This window comes from Ictidomys tridecemlineatus, chromosome Y (genome assembly GCF_052094955.1).
Source record: "Ictidomys tridecemlineatus isolate mIctTri1 chromosome Y, mIctTri1.hap1, whole genome shotgun sequence".
NCBI lineage: Eukaryota > Metazoa > Chordata > Mammalia > Rodentia > Sciuridae > Ictidomys > Ictidomys tridecemlineatus.
In genome coordinates, this window is record NC_135494.1 from 18,171,222 (window position 1) to 18,183,923 (window position 12,702).

The 12,702-nt window shown below is 40.5% G+C and overlaps 1 long non-coding RNA gene across 4 annotated transcripts in view; it reads right to left on the reverse strand.

Moving 5' to 3' along the window:
• Positions 1-2,635: 2,635 nt before the first annotated feature.
• The window catches only part of LOC144372074 (uncharacterized), a 72,618-nt gene continuing 62,551 nt past the window's right edge, over positions 2,636-12,702 (reverse strand). For 3 of the 4 annotated variants that reach the window (XR_013432127.1, XR_013432125.1, XR_013432126.1), the window contains 4 exons: positions 6,523-6,649; positions 6,064-6,195; positions 4,975-5,099; positions 2,636-3,550 (listed from right to left, as the gene is read on the reverse strand). This is a non-coding gene — a long non-coding RNA (uncharacterized LOC144372074). Of the gene's footprint in view, positions 3,551-4,974; positions 5,100-6,063; positions 6,196-6,522; positions 7,504-12,702 lie in introns of those variants that run through there. The other variant, XR_013432124.1, reaches the window with a different exon arrangement.

The window sequence follows — 12,702 nt, forward strand, 5'->3', positions numbered from 1 at the left end:
TAGCCTTGTACACAGTAATAAGTGGCAGTGTCTTCAGGCTCCAGGCTGCTGATGGTGAGAGTGTAATCTGTCCCAGATCCACTGCCACTGAACCTCGAGGGGACCCCAGGTTGCAGATTGGATGCCTTATATATCAGGGGTTTAGGAGCTCGCCCTGGCTTCTGTTGATGCCATGCTAACCAACTGTTAATATTCTGACTGGCCCTGCAGGTGATGGTGACTCTGTCTCCTGGAGATGCAGACAGGGAGGATGGAGACTGGGTCATCATGATGTCATATCTGGCCCCTGACATTGGAAACATAAAAATAATTATCCTTAATTAATCATGTTTCAGGAGGACTTCCCTGAAGAGCGAGGCAGCACTGACCACTGGGCTGAGCACACCCCCCAGAGTTGTCCCTTCTTACCTGAGAGGCAGAGCAGCAGGAGCCCCAGGAGCTGAGCAGGGGCCCTCATGGCCATGCTGTGTCCTGACTGGGACTGACTCCTGCACAGGGTGTGAGCAGCCTCTTAAGCAGTCCTCAGGGCAGTGGGCTGTGCTGTGGGCACATGCAAATCAGCAGGGCTGGGCAGGGCTGGGCACAGCTGCAGGGCTGGCTTTTCTCAGTCACTCATCACTGGCCGAGCATCCCCAGTGATCTCAGCTGAGGCCAGTACAGCACAAATGGGTATGCAGAGAGCTTGTTTCTCCCTGGGGTCATTTTGTAACAAAAGATATTTTAGAGACTATTTTCAAAATGAGAAATGCACGGAAAGGTTTCTATAAATTAAGCATTTCATGGTGGTTTTTAAATTGATGGAGAATTTATTTTTTGTAGAGAACACACAGTATAGTCTTGGCAGAGAGCTGGTGGGGCTTTAACTTACTCCAAAATGACCCTGATTGGTAAGAACTCTGTGTTGTCTGTGCATATCTGTGACTTTAAAGTGGTTTCTTCTCTTTAAATTAGATAATTTTTCAGAAACATGTTCAGTGCATTAAAAGCTATTTGAAATAGCTGTCATTCATTATGAGGGCCAGTGAAAAGTCCAGCAGATGCTCAAACATGACTCTTGGTGAGTGTGTCACTCGCCGTCCCTGTCACCTATAGCTGCAGATCTCTTTGGAGCTCGGGGGCTGAATGGCTGCAGCTCATCCTTGACTTGGGCTCTCCCCTATTCTGTCCCTTTCTGACATGTGGCATTGCTTCCCAGAGATCACCATCACAAAGGGCTGGTTATTGAGGCCAGGCCTGGTAACTAAGTGACAGCCACTGCTAGCCAGTGCATTTCCCTGATATGCACCATGGATGCCCCCTTCTGCTCTTCCCTGCAGCAGTGAGGGGCAGCTCATCCTGACCCAGGCTCCACCTCCTGTGGGCCTCTCCAGGAGATTCTCAGCCTCCTGTGCAGCAAGCACAGATGCCCATGGAGGAGAAATTGGACCCAGGTGAACTTGGGCACAGATTCAAACAGCTCCTGTGTCACCTCTGTGCCTTTGCTTTAGACGTCCATCCCAGCTCAGCAGCAGGGGAAGTGGAGCCAGCTGTGTCTTCAGCATCCACACCCTGGCAGCTGGGGACCAGGGGTCTCCCTGCTGAATACAGGCTGAGGGGTCTGGCTTCAGTACCATGGGCTGAGCACACACCTGCTGCCTTTCCAGGGGCCTGAACTACAGGGAGCCTTGCTAGAAAGCAGCCCAGGCAGAGCCAATTCCAACAAGCTCTGTTCAAGTTTGAAAGTCTTTCCCCATTTTTCTGACTTTATTGGCAGTCCTTGCTGGTGCATTGTCCTTTGATGCCACACTGTGTTTGTGCTGATTCCCTAGAGACACCTATGCTCAGTCTGCTCTCTGAGGCTCAGGAGGCAGCTGTGCTGCACACAAGGCAGACACAGGGCCTGGGCTGACCATTCCCAGGACAGTTCCAGAGGGAAATGGCAGGAGAGGCACACATCCCAGCCCCTCAGCTCAGCTGGCGTCACCAGGGGCATTTTCTCTGTTTCCATGTGGGCTTGAGCTGCCACCATCCTCAGCAGTGTGGCTCGTAATGGAGTGACTGCATAGTCCTCTTTGTCCTGGGACACAACCCAGGAGAGAAACAGATCCTATTCCTGCAGGGCATCCCTGGTCCGAGATCTCACCTCTCCTCCTCTATTATTAAGAAAATTCCAGAAATATTTATTTTCTTTTGCCAATGTCTCCTAGATTGGATTTATGGAGTGATTCCTTTCTGTTTGTCCAAGATCAAGGCAGCCTTTATCAAATATCTGTGCAACATGAGGGCCAGTGTAATCAAATCACCAGCTTTTAAATCCTCAAGCCAGAGGACCCCGAGTCACATTTTATTCTAGTCTCTTTATAGATTGGCCTTGTGACAGTCAACTCAGAAGGGGAAGTGACAATGAGGAGGATGGTGCCGTGATGGAGGAAGGGGCAAGGATCAGGGATTGGGAGCATCTTGGAGGAGGAAAGGCAGACTAAGATTCTCTCCTCGGGAACCTCCAGATAGAACACCGCCTGAGAGAGCCTGTGACCTCCAGAACTGTGGGCTCCTTGTGTGCTGTGTGGAGCCCGAGAGGTCCTGGGATATGTTGCAACAGCTGCAGGCAACTCAGGAGGAGAGAGAGGGCCTTGCCATCCCTGAGTGGGTGGCTGTCCTCTCTGCTCCCAGTGTCTCCATGTTTTTGTCACCTGGTGTTGGTTTTGACAAGAGACAGATACAGTTTCACTGAAGAAGAGCTATCCCCAGAGTTTTTCTTAGGAAGACAATCTCATGGGCAAAGCCCCTTGATTACACTAAAGGGGAACCCACAGCACTTGAGCAAGGAGGAGACTCTTGTCTATGTGCTTGGGTTTCTTGGTATTTTGTATTGGAAGTAGGGTTAAGACTCACAGGACCCCATCTGAGGGCACATCACTCAGTGGCGCCTCCTCTGAATTCACCAGGCAAGTCACCGTCACTGCACACAGGGCTGCACAGTCCTCAGAGCTGTGGCCCTGCCCTCTCGCACATCCTGGCCCACTGCTGACCCTTAGTTCTGACCCCACTCCATGAGTCCTCAGGGAACTGTCATCATTGCCAGGTTGTGGTCATTGCAGATCACAAAGTGAAATTAAAAATGCTCATAAATTGCTGATGGGGAGACTTGGCCCAGTGAGTACAGAGCCCCAGCAGTCCTGGGCCTGAGAGCTGGGCACAGCTCCCAAGATTTAGGGTCCCTCCTGGGCAGGACATAGATACTTCCTCAGGGCTTCTGAGATCTGGCCTCTGGGCTTTATTTTAAAAGTCAAATTTGTTCGCATTCTCATGGCAGGTAGATGTCACAACAACGTGTGGGATTTTGGGTCTGTGGACCCAGTGTCTTGACTGTGGATTCCTTCTTTCACATTTTTAAAAATACTTTTATCTGTAGCTAGACACGATATCTTTATTTTATCTTTATGTGGTGCTGAGGATCGAACTCAGTGCCTTCCACATTCAAGGTGAGCGTTCTTCTTTTGAGCCACATCCCCAGCTCTCTTTCACATTCCTGAAGATGATCTTCTTCCATCTGTCACTGGGCAGGATTCTGTAGGAAATGCAAATGATTTGTGGAACAAGTTAAGGAGAGAAGACTAACATTTCACAAGAAATTCATACAGATACCCTTACACAATTTTTAAACCTAATGGATATGAACCATTAGGATTTTAAATGGACTTGCCATGATCCAAACTCTTGATATAAAATCATTTCAAATATACTTTCTGTCCCCAATGGGAAGCAAGATCTTAGGTTTCTATCGCTGCATTCTGTGTATCACACTGTGTTCTGACATGTGACTGAAATGACCCATTGTTACATCAGATGTAAATTTGGAGCACTTCTTCAAATAGACCTGTTGAAAGCAAACCATCTGTATCCATTTACAAGTAAAATAAAATTAAATTCAATTCCATGTAATGATGATGTCATGAAAATAATCCACTTTTATATTTTCTTTTAGCAAAAGATTAAAATTCTCATCTTGAAAACTGTTGAAGATATTTATAAAATTCCTAAAATTTGAGGTAAAAAATAAAAACCTCTATTTTTCCTGTGCTACATGGTGTATACTTGTTCTTCATTATTCAGTTTCTGCCCTTTATTTTCAAAACTCACAATAAGAATGGGGTGAACTGCCTTTTCAATCAGTGAACAGTAACTGGGGCAAATAAAATATGTTGGATTAGGATCTATATCTGCCTTGATTGTGCTCAAAAGGCAAACATTGCTATAAATAATCCACTTCTTCCTTCTCTAAGGGTTGGTATATCATATGATTTCCTAAACATGTTCATCAAAAGGGTAGATGGTAAAGTTGATGTGAGAAATTAGGTCAGTGAGAAAATGGAATTTCTGAATATTACTAAATATGTGAAAAATAACAGCCCACCATTCATTTCCAGCAGGTACTGGACTCCTGTTCCATTGATGTGCACCAATGACCTGCTTGTCATGTGGAGTAATTTCTCAACAATGTGGGCAAATGAGGAAGAAGCCTGAATATGTGAATCATGAGCTGTCAGCCTGTTCCCTGAGTTCCTCAGCATCTTCCTCTCACGCAGACTCAAAAAAAAACTGTTGTTAGACAAGCAGCACATATAGCTTTCAACAGATCTGTTTAAAGTAGTATTCCAAATTTGCATCTGATATAATACGGGGCCATATCAGTCACATGTCAGAACACAGTGTGATAGAAAGAATGCAGTAATAAAAACCCCAGATCCTGCTTCCTGTTGGGGACATAAAGTATATTTGCTGAGTCACCATAGCAAAGAGATTTTTGTTTGGGGCTGCACAATGTGGGAGGAGCTTGTGTACCTTGCCTGCAGTAATACACTCCAGCGTCCTCAGCCTCCTCCCTGCTGATTCTCAGTGCAAAATCTGTCCCTGACCCACTAACGCTGAACTCATCTGGGACCCTAGAGAATTGGTTGGAAACTTTGTAGATGAGAAGCTTTGGAGACTTGCCTGGCTTCTGAAGAAACTAACACAAATAGGTGTTTCCATTACTATGTAGGAGATGGCAGGGGGCTGTCCAGGGGTGACAGGCTTGGAGACAGGAGTCTGGGTCATAACAACATTGCCACTGGATCCTGAAAAGATGACAGAAAAGCAAGGTTACGTACCAATACTGTGATCAATATTCATTATTTTCAGTCTGCTACTTATTTCAATATTTTCTGATGCATGCCAGGAAAAAATAAACCTACAAAAATAATTTGCTATTTTATTTATATATAAGTCACAAAGTGCTATTTGTTATTCATGATTTTCATTAGAACACTGGTTATTGTTGAGTGGATGCTAATGCTAAAAATATCAAATAATTTTCTGATTCATACCAAGAAAACATAAACCTGTAAGAAATAATTTGCTATTTTATATATAAGTCACAATGTGTTCTGTGTTATCCAAGATCTCCATTAGGGCATTGGTCATTGTTAAGTGGATCCTAATTCTAACAGGAAAAGTATGAAATACCATTCCATGGAACACAAAATACTTGCCTCTACTGCAAGGAAAGAATAAATATGACAAGAAATGGGACCCTTCTACCCCATTCTCCTTTCCTAAATCCCTCAGCCTCAGCAGGGACCCAGAGCATCAGCAGCCCCAGGAGCTGAGCAGGGCACAGCAGAAGGTTAAGTTGAGCAGCCCTGGTGAGCCAAGGCCAGATTAGAGCTGAGCGTTTTCTCAGATTTGTAAGAAAGAGCCTTCCTGTGGGACAGTATGCAAATCCCATGGTGGGTGCAGTGGGGTGAGACAACCTGCTGGATGAAATGGGAGGAGAAAGCAGGACAGGCCCTCCTCTGTGTACAAGGTGACATAAAACATCTCTTGCTGGTACACAGATACAGATTAAGTCAGTTTGTTTGTGGAAATATGGAAGAACCATGTGACAGCACCTGGTTAGAACATGGTCACATGATTTTGGAGCTGCCACTCTAAGACAGCAAGTCCCAGACAGTGCAGGGTGTCTAGGATTAATCTGAGAGCTGAATGCTGTCCAGCTTGTTTTGTTCCCAGGTAATGTGGAAAAGGACACAGCTCTCATACCCACAAGTCTGATGGGGGAAGCCTCCAGATGCAAAGGTGGTCTTGAGCCAGTTGAAGATTCTTTCATCTGCATCCCAGCTACAGTGCTGGAGAATGTTAGATACAGGTTTTGGAAGCTGCTTTCCATGGAACCTAAAATCCACAAAACCATTCTTTTGAAGGTCATGAAAAGGATAAAAGCATGAGTCTGTCTCTTGCACATCGAAAGCTGAAAGCCCCATTTAAGTAAGAGGAAAAGAAGATATAATTCCATGCCTTAGGTAATAGATATGAAATTCCTTGTGGTGAGTTGTTACGATTTGATGTATTTCCCATCATAACTTCCTTAACAAATAACAGATAACCCACAGGTGTTTATTAGTAAAAGAACTTCTCAATTTACTGGTACAGAATGAAAAATCAAAGAAAAAAAGTTTTTTAAATAAGTGGTGTTAAGAAAAACTCTGGTAACAGTCTTACATTCTATCTGGTCCTGCAGAACCAGGTCCTTCAGGATTCTGCTCCTTGTCACTGTGTGAGGTCACTCATCTCTCCTCTGGCCTGTCTGGGGAGCAACAGCCTTAAATCAAGATGCAAGGGAGATTCCCTGTAAGAAAAGAACAACAATTGCATCCTAGGCAGTAGTGTCTTGGGGCACCCTGTGCCAGCACTGACATTTTCCTAGGCCTTCATTTAAAAACAGTGCCTGCTCAGGGATCATTCTACCATGTGGCTAGTCACCTCAATAGGGAAGCAACTTCACCTTTTATCATTTGTTATCGATACACTTAATATTGAATTCAACAGGTCATGGAAAATGGCTTCTACATAAAAAGGGGAGTCACAATCCTGGAAGAAAAAAATAAATCCTGGGAAATGGAAAGATGAGTTAGAACCACAAAGTAATCTTAGATAATTTAACCCAAAGTCATATTCAATCGCTAAAACAAACAAACAAATGAAATTGTACACATGATTTCACAAAAATGAAGATTGTTTTTAATATATTTTGGGAAAATGTACCAAACTAAGACTCTTTAACAAGGCTCGAACAGATAATTGACAAAAAATAATATTTACCTTTAAGGTTAGACATCATGGGAAGAATATGGATTTTCTTCTGTAGATATTAATCTCTCTGCTAAGCCTAGCTCACCCACACCAAACTGCAGTGAAGCAATATTCCATTTACCACGTAATTATTCAGTGTCTTACAAGTTCTCTTCCTGGTCTCCTAAGATTCCATGTCAGTTTACATTTTTGAGGACACAGGCCTCTGTCCTCCAAAGAAGGTGTCTATAAATATGGTTCACTTGTGAGATGAGGAATAGAGAACCCAAAAAGATTTTGAAGACTGTGAATTTCAATGTTTTAAACTGTACTTAAAGCTTCTTTTAAGTTTTCCTCATAAAAATTTATAGAATATACCAAGAAGATAAAAGAAAAAGGTTTTGCTTTTTTATTTTAGATAAGACATTGAGACTGTAACATGAACATTTTCATACTTATTCCTTCTCCTTTCATACTGAAGTCCAAGAATCAACAAAAGAGTTGTATGAATTTTCAATAAGGGAAATTCAAGATACTCAGGAAACTTAAGATAAAATTCATCCATTTAATATTATTTGTCAATCAAATGTTTCCTTCCTTTTTTTCCATAGTAAGAAAAAAACAAAAATTAAGAGCAAGAAAGATACAAGAAATGAATGAATTATTTAGTGCCTAATTTTTGTCTTATGATAACAATCAATGCAGCACAACTGCTGGAGGGTGACCCTCTGCCTTAAGGAACCAGACCTCACAGTAGTGAACTTCACTTTCCCTTGTGTTTCCTGTTCAAGAGCTAAGAATAACCCAATGTTGAAATGCATTTCAAAGCGTCAACTACCTTCAACCTTCAGAGGATCTAGATATTTGAACGCTGGCTCATCAAAACACCTCCAAGCAAAATAATTATGAAGAATCAGCAATACATATAAAATAACATATGCAGGCATGCTCCTAGAGAAAGCATGTGGGAAATCTCTATCATGTTGGTATTAGTAATAATTGTTTTTTATGTCACATCAAAAGGTAAAATAACAAAATCAAAAATAAGCAAATGAGGGGCTGGGGATGTGGCTCAAGTGGTAGTGTGCTCGCCTGGCATGCGTTCGGCCTGGGTTGGATCCTCAGCACCACACACAAACAAAGATGTGTCTGCCGAAAACTAAAAAATAAATATTAAAAAATTCTCTCTCTCTCTCTCTCTCTGTCTCTCTCTCTCTCTCCAAAATATAACCAAATGGGACTGCAGCAACCTAGGATCCTTCATCACAGAAAAGAAGCTATTGACAGAATAAAAGGACAGCCCATGGAATGGTAGAAAATATTTGTAAACCATATAACTAATAATGGGTTAATATCCAAAATATATGAGGAACTAACACAACTACATAGACAACAAAAAAGAAAGCAAAACAAAAATCATTAATCCAACTAAAAATTATGAAAATGACCAAAAAAATATACTTGTGAATTATACATCAATAAAACAAATTAAAAATTAAAAGATTCCATCTTCACAGTATTGGCATAAACACAGACACCCAGCTGTAAGATCCAGAGTTCACAAAGAAAACTTCACATTTAAGGTTTAATGATGCTCAGCCAGGGACACAGTTGAATGGGAGAGAGGACAATCTTTTCAGTAAAGTGTGTAGGGAAAATCAGATACTAAAAATGAATTAAGTTGAATACTTAACTTGATCCATGAATAAACAAATAACTCAAAATCATACAAAAAAATCATTGACCTAAGAGTAAGAGCAAAAACTGGAAAAGAAAATACAGGGAAATGTTTCATGACATTGGATTTGGCAGTTATTTCTTGGATTGACACTAAAACCAGCATCATTAAGAGTAAAAATTAGTTAAAAACATACGTGCATCAGAGAGTCTCAAAAACTCTTATCAACAGAGTGAAAAGGCAACCCACTGAATGGGAGAAAGTATTTGTAAGTCACATGGATGAAATTGCTAATTCTTTTTGTTCCTTTTGACTCATTTCTCCTTAGCATTCTCAATATCCTCTCCATATGTCAATCTCATACCTTGTAGAATTTTCATAATTCTATCAAGTCTTGAACTTTCTAATGATTTTTTTCATGTTGTATTTCACCTCATTCTGATAGGTCTCCAGCTTTCTGCTCCAGCTAAACAGTCTTCCACTATTTAGAGCAACTGTTGTGTCTTCTTCAACAGATATTTCAAACATTGCATGTCTCCTGTTATAGTCTCTTATATTTATACATATAATTTATACATACATCTTATATTTATACTTCTAATTATTTGAAATATAGTTTTACTGAACTATTTCCCCTCCCAGTTTTCAAGGCTTTTAGCATTTTTCTGGGTACATTTTATGCTTCTTTAAAAGTAGTATGTCTGTAAATATGCCACCTTTAGTAGATGTTCATATAACATAAGGGCATAGTTTGGTCTTCAAACACAGAAAAGGCACACTGTATAAATTGAAGAAATATGAATTGTACAAACAAGAATTTTTTGTATATTCATCTTTCAGATCAAGATATAGAGCTCTCCAAACTTCCTTTGTATGTCTTCCAAGTCAACATTTGTCTCTAACCTCTAGCAAGGAAATTGTTACTCTGCAGATTGTCCAATAGTTTTCTTGTTCCTGGATTGGAACATCATGTACACTGAAGTAAGCATACTTTCGTTTCTAGCATCTTTCCCTTATCTTTCTGTTTGAGATACAGTGGATTCCTGCTGCAAAATAGTAAATGTTCTAGTTGTTATATACAGTTGTTCTGTGAATATTCCACAGTCCATACATTTGTAATTAAGTCAGTTAGATTGTATCCAAAAATCGGCCATAAAGTTAGATCTTTTATGCACAGTCATCTACGTATCTCTTTGTGGACATATTCACTTGTATATCTTGGTTATAATCCTTGGAATTTACTGATGCTCTTATAAAACTTGGGCATAGCGAACACTTTTCATGATATTTTTTTTCCAATGTACACAACCACATGCAATTTATGAGCACATCAGATTTAAATCTTCACAGATTTAAATTATGCTGTGCACTGTACATTCATAGTGTCAAACTTCTGTTACATTAAATTGGTAATTACGGATTCACTTACAAGAGATTTCCTTACCTACCTAACATCACATGATGCCTGTTTTCTAAAACTACTAGGTCTTTTAATTCCAATCACATCCCCTTTTTGTTAATTTCTCTCACATTGCTCTTATGTATGCACCTCAAATTACATGATATTGCTCTGGCTCTTACATGCAGCCAAGGCTAATCCTCATTTATACATATGTGTCCTCTTTCCAGCTTCATATTTCTATCCAGGATTACATTCTATTTATTTTAAACCCTTCGGATGATTACTAATTATTTTGGGTTTTCAAACAACATGTGTTTGAATGTTCTTTCTGCCCAATTTTTTCTGCTCTCTCTTTCTGGAACTCCAAATATTCTTTTTTATATCATTAGTTGTTCAAGACATTACAATGATCTTGACATATCATACATTTGATTCAAATAAGTTATGAATTCTCAATTTTCCACATATACGAATTGCAGGATCACACTGGTTATACATCTATGTGTATACATACAGCAATCTTAGTGTCAGTTGTATTCTGCTGTCCTCCCTATCCCCCCTCCCCTCCCCTCCCATCACCTCTCTCTACCCATTCTACTGTGACACTTATCTCTCTCTTTTTATTTTCTTCCCTTCCCCCTCACACTAGCGTATATGTATTTTGTGTAACCATGAGGGTCTCCTTCCATCTTCCATGCAATTCCCCTTCTCCCTCCCATTCTCTACCATTTCTTTTCCTTATTTCATGGTAATCTTCTTCTCATGGTCTTCCTCCCTACTCTGTTTTGAGCCACCTCCCTTATATCAGAGAAGACATTCGGCATTTTTTTTTAGGGATTGGCTAACTTTGCTTAACATAATCTGCTCTAATGCCATCCATTTCCCTGCAAATTCCATGATTTGTTATTTTTTAGTGCTGAGTAATATTCCATTGTGTATAAATGCCACATTTTTTATCCATTCATCTGTTGAAGGGCATCTAGGTTGGTTCCACAATCTATCTATTGTGATTTGTGCTGCTATGAACATTGATGTACCTATGTCCCTGTAGTATGCTCTTTTTAGGTCTTTTGGGTATAGTCCTAGAAGGGGAATAGCTGGGTCAAATGGTGGTTCCATTCCCAGCTTTCCAGGGAATCTCCATACTGCCCTCCAAATTGGCTGCACCAATTTGCAGTCCCACCGGTAATGTACAATTGTACCCTTTTCCCCACATCCTCACCAGCACTTGTTGTTGTTTAACTTCATAATGGCTGCCATTCTTACTGGAGTGAGATGGTATCTTAGAGTGGTTTTAATTTGCATTTCTCTGACTGCTAGAGATGGTGACCACTTTTTCGTGTATTTGTTGATTGATTGTATGTCCTCCTCTGTGAAGTGTCTGTTTAGATCATTGGCCCATTTGTTGATTGGGTTATGTTTTTTGTTTGTTTGTTTGTTTGTTTTATAACTTTTTGAGTTCTTTGTATATTCTGGAGATTAGTGCTCTATCTGAAGTGTGAGGGGTAAAAATTTGTTCCCAGGTGTAGGCTCCCTATTTACCTCACTTATTCTCTTGCTGAGAAAAAAGCTTTTTAGTTTGAATACATCCCATTTGTTGATTCTTAATTTTAACTCTTGTGCTATAGGTGTCCTATGAAAGATTTGGAGCCCGTCCCCACAAGATGGAGACTAGGGCCAACTTTTTCTTCTGTTAGATGCAGAGTCTCTTGTTTCATTCCTAGCTCCTTGATCCATTTTGAGTTAATTTTTGTGCATGGTGAGAGAAAGGGATTCAATTTCATTTTGTTGCATATGGATTTCCAGTTTTCCCTGTACCATTTGTTGAAGATGCTATCCTCCCTCCATTGCATGCTTTTAGCCCCTTTATCAAATATAAGATGGTTGTAATTTTGTCGGTTGGTCTCTGTGTCCTCTATTCTGTACCATTGGTCCACCCGCCTGTTTTGGTACCAGTACCATGCTGTTTTTGTTACTATTGCTCTGTAGTACAGTTTGAAATCTGGTGTTGCTACACCTCCTGATTCACACTTCCTGCTTAGAATTGCTTTAGCTATTCTGGATCTTTTATTTCTCCATATGAATTTCATGATTGCTTTTTCTATTTCTGTAAGGAATGCCGTGGTCTTTTGATTGGCATTGCATTGAACCTATAGGGTACTTTTGGTAATGTGGCCATTTTAATGATATTAATTCTGTCTATCCATGAACAAGGTATGTCTTTCCATCTTCTAAGGTCTTCTTCTATTTCTCTCTTTAGGGTTCTGTAGTTTCCATTGTAAAGGTCTTTCACCTCTTTTGTTAGGTTGATTCCTAAGTATTTTTTTTAGGGTATTGTGAAGGGGGTGGTTGTCTGATTTCCCTTTCAGAGGGTTTGTCACTGATATACAGGAATGCCTTAGACTTGAGTGTTGATTTTATATCCTGCCACTTTGCTAAATTCATTTACTAGTTCTAGAAGTTTCTTGGTAGAACATTTTGGGTCCATTAGGTATAGGATCATGTCATCCACAAATGGTGCTAATTTCAG